The sequence below is a fragment of the Medicago truncatula genome, chromosome 4 (assembly GCF_003473485.1).
Source record: "Medicago truncatula cultivar Jemalong A17 chromosome 4, MtrunA17r5.0-ANR, whole genome shotgun sequence".
Lineage (NCBI taxonomy): Eukaryota > Viridiplantae > Streptophyta > Magnoliopsida > Fabales > Fabaceae > Medicago > Medicago truncatula.
The window spans coordinates 15,999,885-16,015,159 of record NC_053045.1 but is presented as its reverse complement, the minus strand read 5'-3'; positions in this window follow the sequence as shown (position 1 = coordinate 16,015,159).

Here is a 15,275-nt window from a genome sequence, read left to right as displayed (position 1 = left end):
CTTCGTCAACCTATCAACAATAACCCAAATTGCGTCGTTCCCTCTCGGAGTATTCGGCAAACTCGTCACAAAATCCATCGATATACTATCCCATTTCCATTCTGGCACGTCTAAAGGTACCATCATCCCAGCAGGTTTCTGATGCTCAACTTTCGACTTCTGACAAACTAAACAGGAATACACAAACTGTGCCACATCTCGTTTCAAACCAGACCACCAGAAAATCTTCTTTAAATCATGATACATCTTCGTAGCTCCCGGATGAATACTCAAGCTACTTCTATGACTCTCGTCAAGAATCATCTTCTTAATCTCTTCATTGTCTGGGATACAAATTCTTCCTCGGAATCTCAACACACCTTGATCATCGATTTTAAAATCACTGTCTTCAGTCTGATCTCTAGCAACCAACAAGTCCACAAACTTTACATCAACTTTCTGTGCTTCCTTGATATTTTTCAGAAATTCACTATCAATCTTCAGCATACCCAGTTTCACACTCTGAGGTGACCATTCGCAAACCAAACTCATATCTCTAAACTGTTCAAGCAATTCGAACTCTCTGACCATCATGGCGGACATATGCAACGTCTTCCTACTCAAGGCATCTGCAACAACATTAGCTTTACCTGGATGATAATTCAAACCAAAGTCATAATCTTTCAACAATTCAAGCCATCTTCGCTGTCTCATATTCAATTCCTTCTGATCGAACAAATACTTCAAACTCTTGTGATCACTAAACACCTCAAATCTCGAACCATACAAGTAATGTCTCCATATCTTCAATACAAAGACGACGGCCGCCAACTCGAGATCATGCGTAGGATAATTCTTCTCATGAATTCTCAACTGTCTTGAAGCATAAGCTACCACTTTACCTTCTTGCATAAGTACACCTCCTAAACCCAACTTGGACGCATCACAATATACCACAAAAGGTTCATCTGACTTCGGCAAAATTAACACTGGAGCAGTCGTCAAACGCTTCTTCAATTCACCAAAACTTTTCTCACAATGAACGTCCCACACAAAAGTTTTACCTTTACAAGTCAACTGTGTAAGCGGAAGAGCTAACTTAGGAAATCCTTCAATAAATCTTCTATAGTAACCAGCTAAACCCAAGAAACTTCTAATCTCAGTGACTGACTTAGGAGTCTCCCACTGTGATACCGCTTCAACTTTAGACGGATCCACTGCAATTCCATCACCAGAAATAACATGGCCTAGAAAACTCACTTCTTTCAACCAGAATTCACACTTAGACAATTTAGCATAAAGCTTCTTCTCTTTCAACACTTGCAAAACAATCTTCAGATGCTCAGCATGTTCTTCTTCAGTCTTGGAGTAAATCAAAATATCGTCGATAAACACAACCACAAACCGATCCAAAAATGCATGGAAGATGCGATTCATATACTCCATAAACACCCCAGGTGCATTGGTAACACCAAAAGGCATAACTTTATATTCATAGTGACCATAACGCGTTCTGAAAGCTGTCTTCTGCATATCTTCATCCTTTACTTTAATCTGGTGATATCCTGACCTCAAATCAATCTTGCTAAAAACACGTGCACCCACTAGCTGATCCATCAAATCATCAATTCTCGGAAGTGGATACCTATTCTTGATAGTTACCTTGTTCAACTGTCGATAATCAATACATAGCCTCATACTACCATCTTTCTTCTTTACTAACAAAACCGGCGCTCCCCAAGGTGAAACACTCGGTCTAACAAACTTCTTCTCAAGCAAGTCTTCCAACTGTTTCTTCAACTCAGATAACTCAGAAGCAGACATACGATAAGGTGCCATCGAGACCGGCTTCGTTCCAGGAACAAGATCAATAGAAAACTCAACTTCTCTCTCTGGAGGCACATCAGGAATCTCATCTGGAAAAACTTCAGGAAATTCACACACCACCGGTAACCTATCAATCACTGCTTGATTCTCAATAGATAAAGTAGCCATTAACGAAAACATCAAGATACCGTCGCGTTCCAGTTGCTTCAGCTGCTTAGTAGATAAAAACTCTGCACCACTTTCCTCTTCGACGGAAGAGAAATGTACTGACTTGCTAAAACAATTAATAAGAACGTGATTGTACTCTAACCAGTTCATACCCAAAATCACATCCATACCACTCAAAGGTAGACAAACTAAATCCATTTCGAAATCACGACCAAACATAGACAAAGGACATTTCAAACATACGAGAGAAGTAGTCACCGAACCCTTAGCTGGAGTTTCGACAACCATCTCTCCATTCATATCAGACAAATCAAGACCCAAAGCAGAAACACAATCGAAAGCAATAAAACAATGCGTAGCACCAGTATCAATAATAGCAACTAAAGGAGTATTATTAATATAGCAAGTACCTCTGATCAAACGATCCTCATTCTCTGTCTGAGTCCCAGTCAAAGCAAAGACCCTACCAGTAGTCAGCGCCCTCTTAGGCTGAGTACACTGTGAACTAATGTGACCCTCTTCGTTGCAATTAAAGCAAACAATGTCCGTACGATTGCAATCAGCCACCACATGACCCTTCTTACCACACCGGACGCACTTCTTGATTTCCTCAGGACAGGCGTTGCTCTTGTGGCCTTTCTCACCACAATTGAAGCACACAATCTCTGCAGCATCCTTCTTCTTAGGCCGCCTAACATCGACCATCTTCAGTTTCCCTTTGTCAGCGGGGGCACTGTACGGCTTAGGACGACTCTGCTGTCCCTTGCCCTTCCTTTCATTCACTACCTTGTAGTGAGCCTTCGTATCCTCTTCATAGATTCTGCAGCTATTAACCAAATCCTGAAAAACTCTCAGCTATTGGTACCCAATCGCCCTCTTAATGTCGGGCCTCAAACCGTTCTCGAACTTGATGCATCTCGAGAACTCAGCATTCTCTGCAGTATAGTGCGGATAGAACTTAGACAGCTCCACGAACTTGGCAGCATACTCTGTCACGGACATATTTCCCTGCTTCAGCTCAAGGAATTCGATCTCTTTCTTCCCGCGAACATCTTCCGGAAAGTATCTTCTCAGGAACTCTCTCCTGAAAACAGCCCAAGTCACAACAGCTCCCTCCTGCCCAAGGGTAGGCAGAAGAGCAACCCACCAGTCATCAGCTTCCTCGGCCAGCTGATGAGTACCAAACCGCACCTTCTGATCTTCAGTGCACTGCATAACTCGGAAAATCCTCTCAATCTCCTTAAGCCACGTCTGGGCTCCATCAGGGTCATAACGTCCTTTGAAAGCCGGAGGGTTCTTCTTCATGAACGTCTCCAACATTCTAGCTTCAGCATTTGCACCAGCATTCACGTTAGGTTGTTGTCCCACAGCTTGGGCAACAGCTTGTAGACAGCAGCTAACGCAGCATCGTTTCTTCCAGCCATTTCTGATATTCTACAAAAGTAGCAACAACAGTATAAGATAGTAATATAAATATTACTAAGACTCGACACGACTCTTCTAATTGACCGGACGGATCGACCTGCTCTGATACCAATTGTAACACCCCGTTTTCCCAATATGAAATTTTCTTAAAACATTTATCACAGTAAGCATCGTAAACAACGGGATATCACATAAACGTAATCCAAAACAGTTAAATAATGATTTAACCAAATATCTTAAACATCGCAGCGGAAATTATGTCATAGTCATAAAACGTTTTGGCACGCAGGCCTCATCTTAAATCTTAAAAGAAATTAGTTCATAATCATAAACAGCATAAAAGTCACGTAATAGAATGAAGCATGCATAATCATAAAGCCCCATCCCGTTACGTATCAGAGCGACCTAGACGACACAGTGAAGGCAAGGCCACTCACGACGGAAACAGCACACTAAGCTCGATCACCTGCACGTTACCCACGGTCGAGGTAACATTCAAACAGAAGGGGTGAGATTTCATAACAGAATAACATTAATTAATGCAATTAAGAATCATAAGATAACATCCTAATCCGTCTTGATCATAATCAATTTAAAACATAATCATCATTGTGTCTTTAATAAGCATTTATCACGTAATCACATAATTAATCATCTTCAACATTATAACGTTATCACGTAATCACATAATCAAACATCATCAACATAGCATAATAAACATGACAATGTGACAATGCTCCTAGACTCCGTATATGCATGTGGTACCAATCGTCATCATAAGTATAAATATACTTTAATCGTGCGGAGGACAAAGCTCCTAATAATCGTGCGGAGGACAAAGCTCCTAATAAAACGTGGTGAGGACTAAGCTCAATGATATGCTATGCATGGACTCTTAACAACAAAACATCGTAATCATGTGCATTCAATAACTTGAAGCGAAACGTCATCATTTTCATTATATTCATAAATAAACATTGCATACTCAGTTAAATAACAGCAGCAGCATAGTCAAGTCACATATCAGCAGGGAGATATCAATATATCAACACCAATTCAATAGAATCATAATCGTTTCATTATATCTCACATATTGCATAATACATTAATCATGCTCAATTAATATCAACATATCTTAATAGCTTTACAGACTGCATTAAACGTTATCATAAGGTTTCTTTACCAATTAGGGGTTCACTCCTGATCAAAAGGTGCGACACAGATCGCACAACCACTCAAACAGCTACATTCTGGACTTGCTCGCGAGGCGAGAGTTCTCACTTGCCATGGCGTGTACCACTCAAATTCCCAACTAATGTTGTTTTGGGTTCAATCCTGTCCTAAAATCATTCCTAATCATCTCTAGGTATGTTTAGGCACTTAAAGGCACTCAAGGTCCAACTAAAAAGTCGAAACTACAAAATATGACATGCACTCTGCCTAAGCTCGCGAGGCGAGGAAGGGTTGCTCGCCATGGCGAGCTGCACCAAACAACTCGCGAGGCGAAGGAAAAGGCTCGCGTGGCGAGCGATGAACATCATCACTCGCGAGGCGAGGTTCATAGCTCGCCGTGGCGAGCGATGAATGTCGCTACGGCCAGGCTTCCTAAAAACACAAAAATCCGTCGATTCACATGGTTCTAAGCTTGGTTTTGATTCCAGAATTCTTCCTAAACATATTCTAAGGTTAAAGGACGGTTCTTTCATCAATCTAAACAAGTTTTACCGTTTATTCTCAAATTTTAGGGTTTTGACCTAATTCCAAAACTTCTCTAAATCAATCCTAACTTTGTCAACTAATCATCAGAATTACAGAGATTAATGTTACTGAGTTATTAGTCCCACCCTTACCTGGTTATGAAGAAATCGCAGCCCTCTTTGGTCTCTTGCTCCTCTCTAAGCTTTTTCTCCCTTTTCCAAAAGTTTTCACGTACAAAGTGTTTTTTCTAAACCTAGGTCTATTCTTTTATATCTCCTCTTAAAATACTTATCTTATCTCACTTTCTCCCCCAAAACTATCTAAAATATCAAAACAGCCCTCAACTAAATATTTTATATTATTTTCAAATCTTTATTCTATTTATCAATAAAATAATTCTCATATCATAATCAAATCCTCCAAAACTCATAACTTATCACGTCATCAATCAAATCACTAAATTCACCAAAAATCATCAAAACATATCAAAATCATGCATATACTATATAATTATAATATAATGGCCTAAACTCGATTAAATAACGATTAAACGAAAGTGGGCGTTACAGAAACTCCTGAAGTTGGGGAAAAGCCAAGACCTTCCTTATGCTTGTTCTCACGAAGCTGTATTAACCTGCCCCAGCCGGCAGCTTGACCCTCTTGGACGGCTCTCTGTGCATCCTTCAAAGAAGCCATGGCAGTTCCATCCCTCTTAGGTTCCACACCTTCGACAGTTAATCCTTGAAAAGCGATCCCCTCTGTCGACCCTGCTTCTATGCAAGAGAAAGATGATAGCTGGCTAACCAGGTATGCTTCCTCTCCATGAATGGTAACAAGCTTTCCACTTTTTGCAAATTTCAACTTTTGGTGCAAAGTAGATGTCACCGCCCCCGCGTCATGTATCCATGGTCTCCCCAAGAGACAGCTGTAAGAGGCGTTAATATCCATGACCTGAAAGGTGATTAGAAAGGTTTCGGGGCCGATAGTTATTGGCAAGTCTATCTCCCCGAGAACACTCTTGCGGGTTCCATCAAAGGCTTTGACCAGAAAAGTGCTCTTCCTCAAAGGAGTTCCCCGGTAACTCAGCTGATCCAGCGTTGACTTTGGCATCACGTTCAAAGATGAGCCAGTGTCTACTAACACATTTGATAGCATATCGGACTTGCAATTCACGGAGATATGCAAGGCCAGATTATGATGCTTTCCTGCTTCGGGCAATTCATCTTCACTGAACCACAGATTGCTGCAGGCGGTAATGTTCCCCACTATGCTACCAAAGTGATCCACCGTGACTTCATGATCCACATAAGCCTGCTCCAATACTTTCAAAAGGGTATCTCTGTGAGCAGCGGAACTCAGGAGTAGAGACAAAATGGATATCTTCAACGGAGTTTGCAGCAGCTGATCTACAATCTTATAATCACTTCTTTTGATCAACCTCAAAATCTCGTCCAGATTAGAATCCTCTATAGACCGGCCTGGTTGGCTCGCGTCTCTGTTAACGGGAGAAACATCAGTCGGGGTTGGCTTGTCAATGGGTGGCACGGTAGGCGTAGCGGCCTTCTTTTGAAACAACGGTGGACGGACTCTTCCGCTTCTAAGGGCTGCTGAAGTTCCTTCGGCGGTATTGTTCATCACAGCCAAGGATACCAGAGGCACTTCTACTCCGTTTTCAATTATGGTAGCATTATATTTGTACGGGATAGCCCTATCTGAAGTATACGGTACCGGTCCGGGCAACCTTATCACCAGAGGCTCAGCATTCTCCTTCAAAGGCATACTCTTGACAGGCGGATCTTGAAAAACTGGCACAATTACGCATACATCACTGACAGTCAAAAAATTATCATTCATCAAGCTTTGGATGTCATCTTGAACAGTAAAGCAACCCAAAGGAATACGAAGGCATCCTAGGCACTTGGCATGATCATGGCTGAACAGAGAAGCTTTGCACAGCTTGATGTGTAGAGGCACCAGAGGAGTTGCGACGTTACGGACATCAAGTCTAGGAGCTTCCCCACACACTTCGATCATATTTACAGCGGCATGGTTTGGAAGAGGATTGTCGAGGACATGCGGGACATTATTCTCAAAAGTCAGCTTTCCTTGATCAATGAGCTTCTTCACGATATACTTCAAAGCATAGCACCCCTCGACATCATGACCCAGGGCGCCTTGATGGAAATCACATTTGAGATCGGACCTGAACCTGGGAGGCAACGGATCAGGTAGGGGCTTGCCCTATCTGGTTGTACAATGCCCTCTATGGAGTAAAGTCGGAAGCAACTCAGCATACAACATCGGTATCGGAGGGAAAGTAGGTCTAGCTTGCTGATTTTGTTGTTGTTGTTGAACTGGCAACTGTTGTTTCATCTGTTGAGCAATTGCATTTACGGGTACCTGAGGTTGACCCGGTGGCAAAGGGTACTGGTGATAGAATGGCGGAAAGAAATGATGCTGAGAATACGGCGCATATGGGTACGACGGAGGCATTTGGGCTGCATTGATGGGAGCAACAGTAGCCATGGATTGACCGGCTCCGGCAGACACCATCCCTACTTCCGTTTCTTTCTTCTTGTGGTGTCCGTTACCATACCTCTTTGATGCATTCACAGAGGATTCAGCTTTCTCGAACACAATGATTCCTTCCCTGACGGCTTCTTCCAGACGAGTTCCCATGGTGACCATCTCCGAGAAGTTATTCGGGGCAGCAATGATCATTCTCTCAACATAATCCTTTTTCAAGGTCTTTAGGAATGTCTGGGTCATTTCTTCTTCATCAAGAGCGGGAGTAATGCGGGCAGCTGCCCCCCTCCATCTCTGTGCGTATTCACGGAAGCTTTCCTCCTTCTTTTGGGAGAGAGATCTGAGGAATTCCCTGTTCCGCTTCAATCTGGTGTTAAACCCATAGTGGCTTTTGAACGCAGCGGCTAATTCATCAAAGGTATGGATGTCATTTTTGCTCAAACTAGTATACCACTCTGCGGCATCTTCCATCAAGCTATCTTGGAAGCAGTGGATCATAAGTGAATCATTGTCTTTGTAATTACCCATCTTTCGGACGTACTTGATGATGTGGTTCTGGGGACAAGTCAGCCCGTTGTATCGGTCGAAATCCGGGATTTTGAACTTCTTAGGGACATCCACCTTTGACACCAAGCAGAGATCTTGAGTTTTGAAAGAGTCCGCATTCCCTCGATTGGCTTTGATTTCATGACGGAGTTCTTTAGCAAGTTCCTCCATCATCTCTTCCATGGTTTTGATCACGGGGATGTTTCCGTGCTGTGTGCTGATGTTAACACCTTGAGGTATGGCATGCACAAGAGGCTCAGTGACAGCTGCCGTTGTTTGTGGCAAAGTAGTATTGATGGAGACAACATTTGTTGCAGGAATCAGAACATTGTTAGCAATACCAGAAGTGCCCGCTGCAGTACTGGGAGTGAAGAACGGTGGAAGCCCATACGGAAACCCAGCTGGCATAGCGAAGCGAGCGTCAGTAGAGGCAGTTGGGAGCACGCTTGTAGTCACAGGCATGGCTGTGGCTATAGGGATAGCTGTGGCTGATTGTTCCTGAGCGGCTAGCAGAGCAGTCATGACATCATTAGCCTTAGCCAATTCTTCCCTTAGAGTGGCTAACTCGGTACGGAGCTGAGCATTTTCTTCTTCCATGGCTATCGAATTCTTCTTTCTGTAGAGTCTAGTCCGGTGTATTCTGTCTGGTTCGTAGATTTTCCGAGCACGAGCCACCTTTCAATCTGTGGCAGAAGAACCAGGAGGCAGTGAGCACTTGGAAACCTTTTGTGACTTGATGAATGATGCACATGATGCATGATATGCACAGATGCAAATGCAAAAGTTTTTTTTTTGGACATCGAAGGATTTTTAGACAAATTAGGAGTTTTGTAAACAATATCTAAACAAGCAAAGCAAAACGAAGTGTTTACAAGACGAATCCCTTTGAAATACTAAGCCAAGGGAAGACTTTGAAATATAAACAAATAAAACTCTCAAGCATAGGAAGTAGTGGGATGATCCTCAGACTCAGACTCCGAATCCGAACCGCAGTATCTAGCATAGAAGTTGCGTCGTCCTCTAGCTCTCTTGGAGTCCCGCATAAGTAACTCATCCTTTTCTTCAAGTTCCCTTCGGACCTTAACCACTTCCTTCTTCAACATCAGGTTCTCATGACTCTTCTGCTCATCCTTACCATCCAAAGTCATGATTAGATTCTCAGCTTCATTGTATCGGGCTTTCCACATTTGTTTCTCACGACTTTCCATGGCCAGATGCTCCTGATACATCTCCTGAGTTGTGGGAGGTAGAGGCAAAGGTATAGATGGAGCAGATGCAGCCACATGTCTCATAGCAGGGTATGGCATACCAATCTCTTCAGCTCGGTTTATTACCCACTGAGTATAGGCCTCATGAGCAATACCAGATCTCACACCCAAATGCTTCACACTCTTCCTTCGGACCTTAGACCAAGCCCTTGTGAAAGCCTCCCTTTGTCCGGTGGGGGCGTTCGAATAGTAGAAGAACTTCGGAGATGTAGTAAGATTGATGGGCTTTGCCTTCATTGGGAACCCAAACTGTCTCATAGCAAGCTCCGGAATGTAGTTGATTCCCCCACGGGTACCAAGAAGAGGTACATTGAGAAAGTCTCCACAACCAGTAATAATTTCCTTAACCTGAGCGGCGGGAGTGATCCAGACCACCTCGTTAGGAGAGAGAGCCATCATCCGCTGTGAGTAGGACCAATCCTCCGAGTTGTCATGGAAGGAGCTCGGAAGGTGAGAAATAAACCACCTATATAGGAAAGGCACGCAGCAAAGGATATACCCACGACCTTTGAGAGTCCGGTCATGGATAGCATGGTATGTGTCCGCTAGCAAGGTAGGAACCGGATTCCTGGAATGGAAGATCTCAATAGCATTCATGTCCACAAAGTTGTCGAGATTCGGGAAGAGAATGAGCCCATAGATAAGCAATGCAAGAATAGCCTCGAGTGTGTCCTGACAAGTAGTTTCGAGATTAGCTTGCTCAAGTAGATACTTTGAAGTGAACCCTCGGATGTGAGACTTAGTAGTAAGATGCTTGGAGACATCGGAAGTCTTGAGATAGAGATCCTTAGCAATAACCAAAGGAGTAAGAGAAGCCCCGGGACCGGTGAAAGGCGTCTTCTCGGCTATAGGTGAATCCAATAAGTGGGAATAAGCCTCAAGAGTAGGGACCAACTGGAAATCCGGGAAAGTGAAGCAGCGGAAACTCGGGTCATAGAATTGCACTAGAGTGTGCACGAGCTTCTCTTCAACATTAGTTCGGAGAATAGTAAGCAAACCACCATATCGGAGTCGGAAACCTGTTTGATTCTTAACCTTGAGTGCCAATCCTCTCAAACTAACCAAATCAACCTCCTTGAACTTGTAGGACTTAGTCTTCTTCATACTTGTAATGTTTACAAAGTTTTTAATTTGTCCAATCCTTCGATGAATGCATGAGAAAAATTTATGCATGAATGCATGTATGCATGATTGTTTTTTCAATTACAGAGAAAACATGGAGGGTTGAGATTAGAGTCGAGGAGCCACGGGCGGACACGGTGCCCGGTAAACTAAGGCTTAGGATAATAGTAACCAAGGTTCTAATCAAGTTCCCAAACTGCAAACTCTCTCCCAAACTGCGATTTCCGGGTGTCAAGTCATTAATTAGGCTTGAACCTTTCAATCTTTGATATTCTCTATTTTTTCTTGGGAAGGGCAAAATTGAGAAAAAACCCTTAGATTCTAAGTTCGGGGGTCGTTTTCACTACGGGAAGGTGTTAGGTACCCGCGGTGACTATAGTACTCTATAGGAGCCGTTTTCTTAGTTTATGTCTACGCTTTATTTTTAATGCTATTTATGAAAGAGGAAATTTATTTATGTTAAGAATGGGGGGAGAAAGTGTTTGAGGTTTTATTTTAGTGGACTTGGAGAGGTTTTGACCTCATGCCTACATACCCATTTAAGGGATCAAACTCCATGTAGTTCTCTCTCAAAAATGTTTTTTGCATGTTTGGTTGATTTTAGTTTTTGTTGGAAAATGGTTTTGAAGAAGAGGAAGAGGCCTTAAAGGCATAAGAGAGAAAAATGGTGAATGGTTGGTTCAATTGTTATTAAAAAGTCTAAGTAGGATTTAGGAGTCATTTGGATTTGTTTAAGAAAATAAAGGAAAAAATTCAATGGAGTTTTGACTCCAAGGTTTGTTTGGAAAAATTTGAGTGATGGAATTGGTTTATTATTTTTTTTTGGAAAATTGGCATTTGTCTAAAAATCGCGTTTCCTAAGCATACATCTAAACGGTAAACATGCAACGTGTGTGCGTGTCGGTGCTTGTGTCGGTGTACATCACTTATAGTGTCCATAGTCCTTTACATTGAGTCCTAAATACATGCTATGGTCTTGCAAGGAATTAAAAAAAGGAACTAATCTATTTAAAATTATTACAAACCCATTTGATATAGAAATGAATAGAAAAATGATGTCTAAACTATGGGATGAATGAAATGTGAGATGAAATGGTTAGTATCATAAGGCATAAAAATAGTAGAAAGGTAAACAAAATTGAATAGAATAGCAAGAGAAAAAAAAAGTAATGAAATGAAATAAAATGGCAAAGTATACCTAAAATTGGTTATGACACTTAGACATGCACATGACCTATAATCCCCTCATTATAGCAATGTTAAAGGGGATTGATTTTGAGCTATAATGTGGGAACAAAGAGGACACATGCAAGCCAAGAATCATAACACATTTTTAAAGATATCTTGCACTTTATTTCTTGGTAAAAACACACATCACTTGCAAAACAAGAAAGAAATGAAAATCTACATCCACAATCAGCAAGACATACATATGATCAGCAACATATTCACCATGAAATTACACACCAATCATCCACATCACATGCCAACATTTTATGAGAAAATATACCACAAAAATACACAAACTTAGATCAAACACAAAATTAATCAAGAAAAATAACACACACATTTTTATCATTTTTTAAACCATTGAAAAATATCACAAAAGTATTAAAATGTGTTAAGAAACATATAACAATTTTTTTGGAATTTTTAGAGAAAAGATTGAGCATGCAGAGGTTCAATTAGCAAAAAAGCAGGGTGCAGATAGCACAAAAAAAGCAAAAAACGCAAAGGAACCTTAGGCCCAAACCCAAAGCCCAACACCAGATCACAGGAAAGTACAGGGACCGTTGGATTGATCCAAGAATCCAAGACCTAGATCTAACGGTTGAGAATGAAGGAAGGCGAACCGGACCGGTCTAAGCGCCTATATAAGGACACGGACTCCGGTCCAATTCATTTCCTTTCCTTCTTTCTCTCTCTAACTTGCACGCTCTCTCTCTCTTCTCTCTTCCCTCCTCGCCGGTTTCTGCAGGAAACGGCCGGAGAGGATGAAGATCGGCCGGAACCTTCAAAGGTCCGCCGGAATCTTCATCTTCTCCGGCGAGAACTCCAGATTCCGATGACCTAAATTTCCAGATCTCACCCAAACTAAACCTAAATCACTCGTCTCTTCAATCTAAACACAAATCTGATATTAGAATTGGCATGCAAGCTTTGAATTGATGTAGATCGGAGAAATTGTTTACGGTTTTGAAAATAATTTTAGGTTTTTGAAATTTTTTGAAAGAAACTTTTTAAAACCTCAAGGATCTACATCGATTCGTCTCTGATGATGTTCTTGAGAAGGAAGGGATGAGGTTTGAGTTTACCTGTGATTTTCTGGAAAATTTCGAATCAGAGATCCTTCAGAGATCTTCGATTTGATGATGTTGTTGATCTCGTTCTTGAATCCGAAAATAAATCGGTGTTCTTGCTTCTTCTTTTTCACCGGTTTAAATCTTCATCTTCTTTCCCTCTTCTTCTCAGATCCTTCGTGATCGTGCTTGAGTTCGTCACTGATGGTGATGAATTTGCACTGGAATTGCGAAGGGAATGGTTCAATGATGATGATTCAGTGATGAATCACTGAGAACCGTGAGAAAATCCAAGAAAAACGGTTGAATTTGGATGAATTTTGATGAATTTGTGAATTAGGGTTTGTGATATTTCTCTGTGTTCTTGATGATTTTCTGGGTTTTGATCTAACTGAATGGAGAGAGAGAATCTGATTTTTGTTTGTGATGTGGCGTGTATTGAATGGATCTGTGTGGCACTGTGCACTATTTATAATCTGACAAGTGTGCTTGAGACCCAATGAAATGGTGACACCTGGACTTGTATGAAAATGGCTCGGCCTTGGACTTGTTGTGATCTAGGGACCTTTCTGCAAAAAAGTAAAATTGAGGACTAAACTGCAATTAATAGAAATGGATTAAAAATGCAATTTGGAAAAGTATTGGACTAAAATGCAATTTTAGAAACTATGTCAGGGACTAAAATGCAAAAAAATAAAATTGGACTAAAATTGGTAAATTGGACAAAACGTAAAGTGAAACCAAAAAATAAAATCAACAAAAGGACTAAAATGAACCAGCTACAAAAATGAGGTATTTTAAATACCTCTCTGCCGAAATTTTGACAGGAAAAGACCAAAATGCCCCTAGGGACTAAACTGACTCAAACTGACTCAGATGCAATTTTCGAAATGATTTTTAAACAAAGACTCAACAATAATTCGCATAGACAGGTTGAAAAGACTCAGAGGCAAACACAGGGACTAAAATGGTTTCCACTGCAGGAAATGACCAAAATACCCTTTTGTATGATTTTTTTTGAAATAAAATGCAAGAAAAGTAATGCGACGTTTCAGAGAGTTCTTAAATGACTTGTAATGTCAGAAAAGACAGAGGCAGTAAAATATGCAGATGAAAAGAGAGTAAGGATTCAAAATAAAACAACAGCGAATTGACAAATATCAGTGTTAAAAAAAGAAATTTGAACGAGTATTTTTAGGTCCAAAATCAGGGTATAACATGGTGCTACGCATTGTTTTATTGCTTTCGATTGTGTTTCTGCTTTGGGTCTTGATTTGTCTGATATGAATGGAGAGATGGTTGTCGAAACTCCAGCTAAGGGTTCGGTGACTACTTCTCTCGTATGTTTGAAATGTCCTTTGTCTATGTTCGGTCGTGATTTTGAAATGGATTTAGTTTGTCTACCTTTGAGCGGTATGGATGTGATTCTGGGTATGAACTGGTTAGAGTACAACCACGTTCTTATTAATTGTTTTAGCAAGTCAGTGCATTTCTCTTCCGTCGAAGAGGAAAGTGGTGCAGAGTTTTTATCTACTAAGCAGCTGAAGCAACTGGAACGCGATGGTATCTTGATGTTTTCGTTAATGGCTACCTCATCTATTGAGAATCAAGCAGTGATTGATAAGCTACAAGTTGTGTGTGAATTTCCTGAAGTTTTTCCAGATGAGATTCCTGATGTGCCTCCAGAGAGAGAAGTTGAGTTTTCTATTGATCTTGTTCCTGGAACGAAGCCGGTCTCGATGGCACCTTATCGTATGTCTGCTTCCGAGTTATCTGAGTTGAAGAAACAGTTGGAGGACTTGCTTGAGAAGAAGTTTGTTAGACCAAGTGTTTCACCTTGGGGAGCGCCGGTTTTGTTAGTAAAGAAGAAAGATGGTAGTATGCGGTTACGTATTGATTATCGGCAGTTGAACAAGGTAACTATCAAGAATAGGTATCCACTTCCGAGAATTGATGATTTGATGGATCAGTTAGTGGGTGCACGTGTTTTTAGCAAGATTGATTTGAGATCAAGTTATCACCAGATTAAAGTAAAGGATGAAGATATGCAGAAGACAGCTTTCAGAACGCGTTATGGTCACTATGAATATAAAGTTATGCCTTTTGGTGTTACCAATGCACCTGGAGTGTTTATGGAGTATATGAATCGCATCTTCCATGCATTTTTGGATCGGTTTGTGGTTGTGTTTATCGACGACATTTTGATTTACTCCAAGACAGAAGAAGAACATGCTGATCATCTGAAGATTGTTTTGCAAGTGTTGAAAGAGAAGAAACTTTATGCTAAATTGTGTAAGTGTGAATTCTGGTTGAAAGAAGTGAGTTTTCTAGGCCATGTTATTTCTGGTGATGGTATTGCAGTGGATCCGTCTAAAGTTGAAGCGGTATCACAGTGGGAGACTCCTAAGTCAGTTAC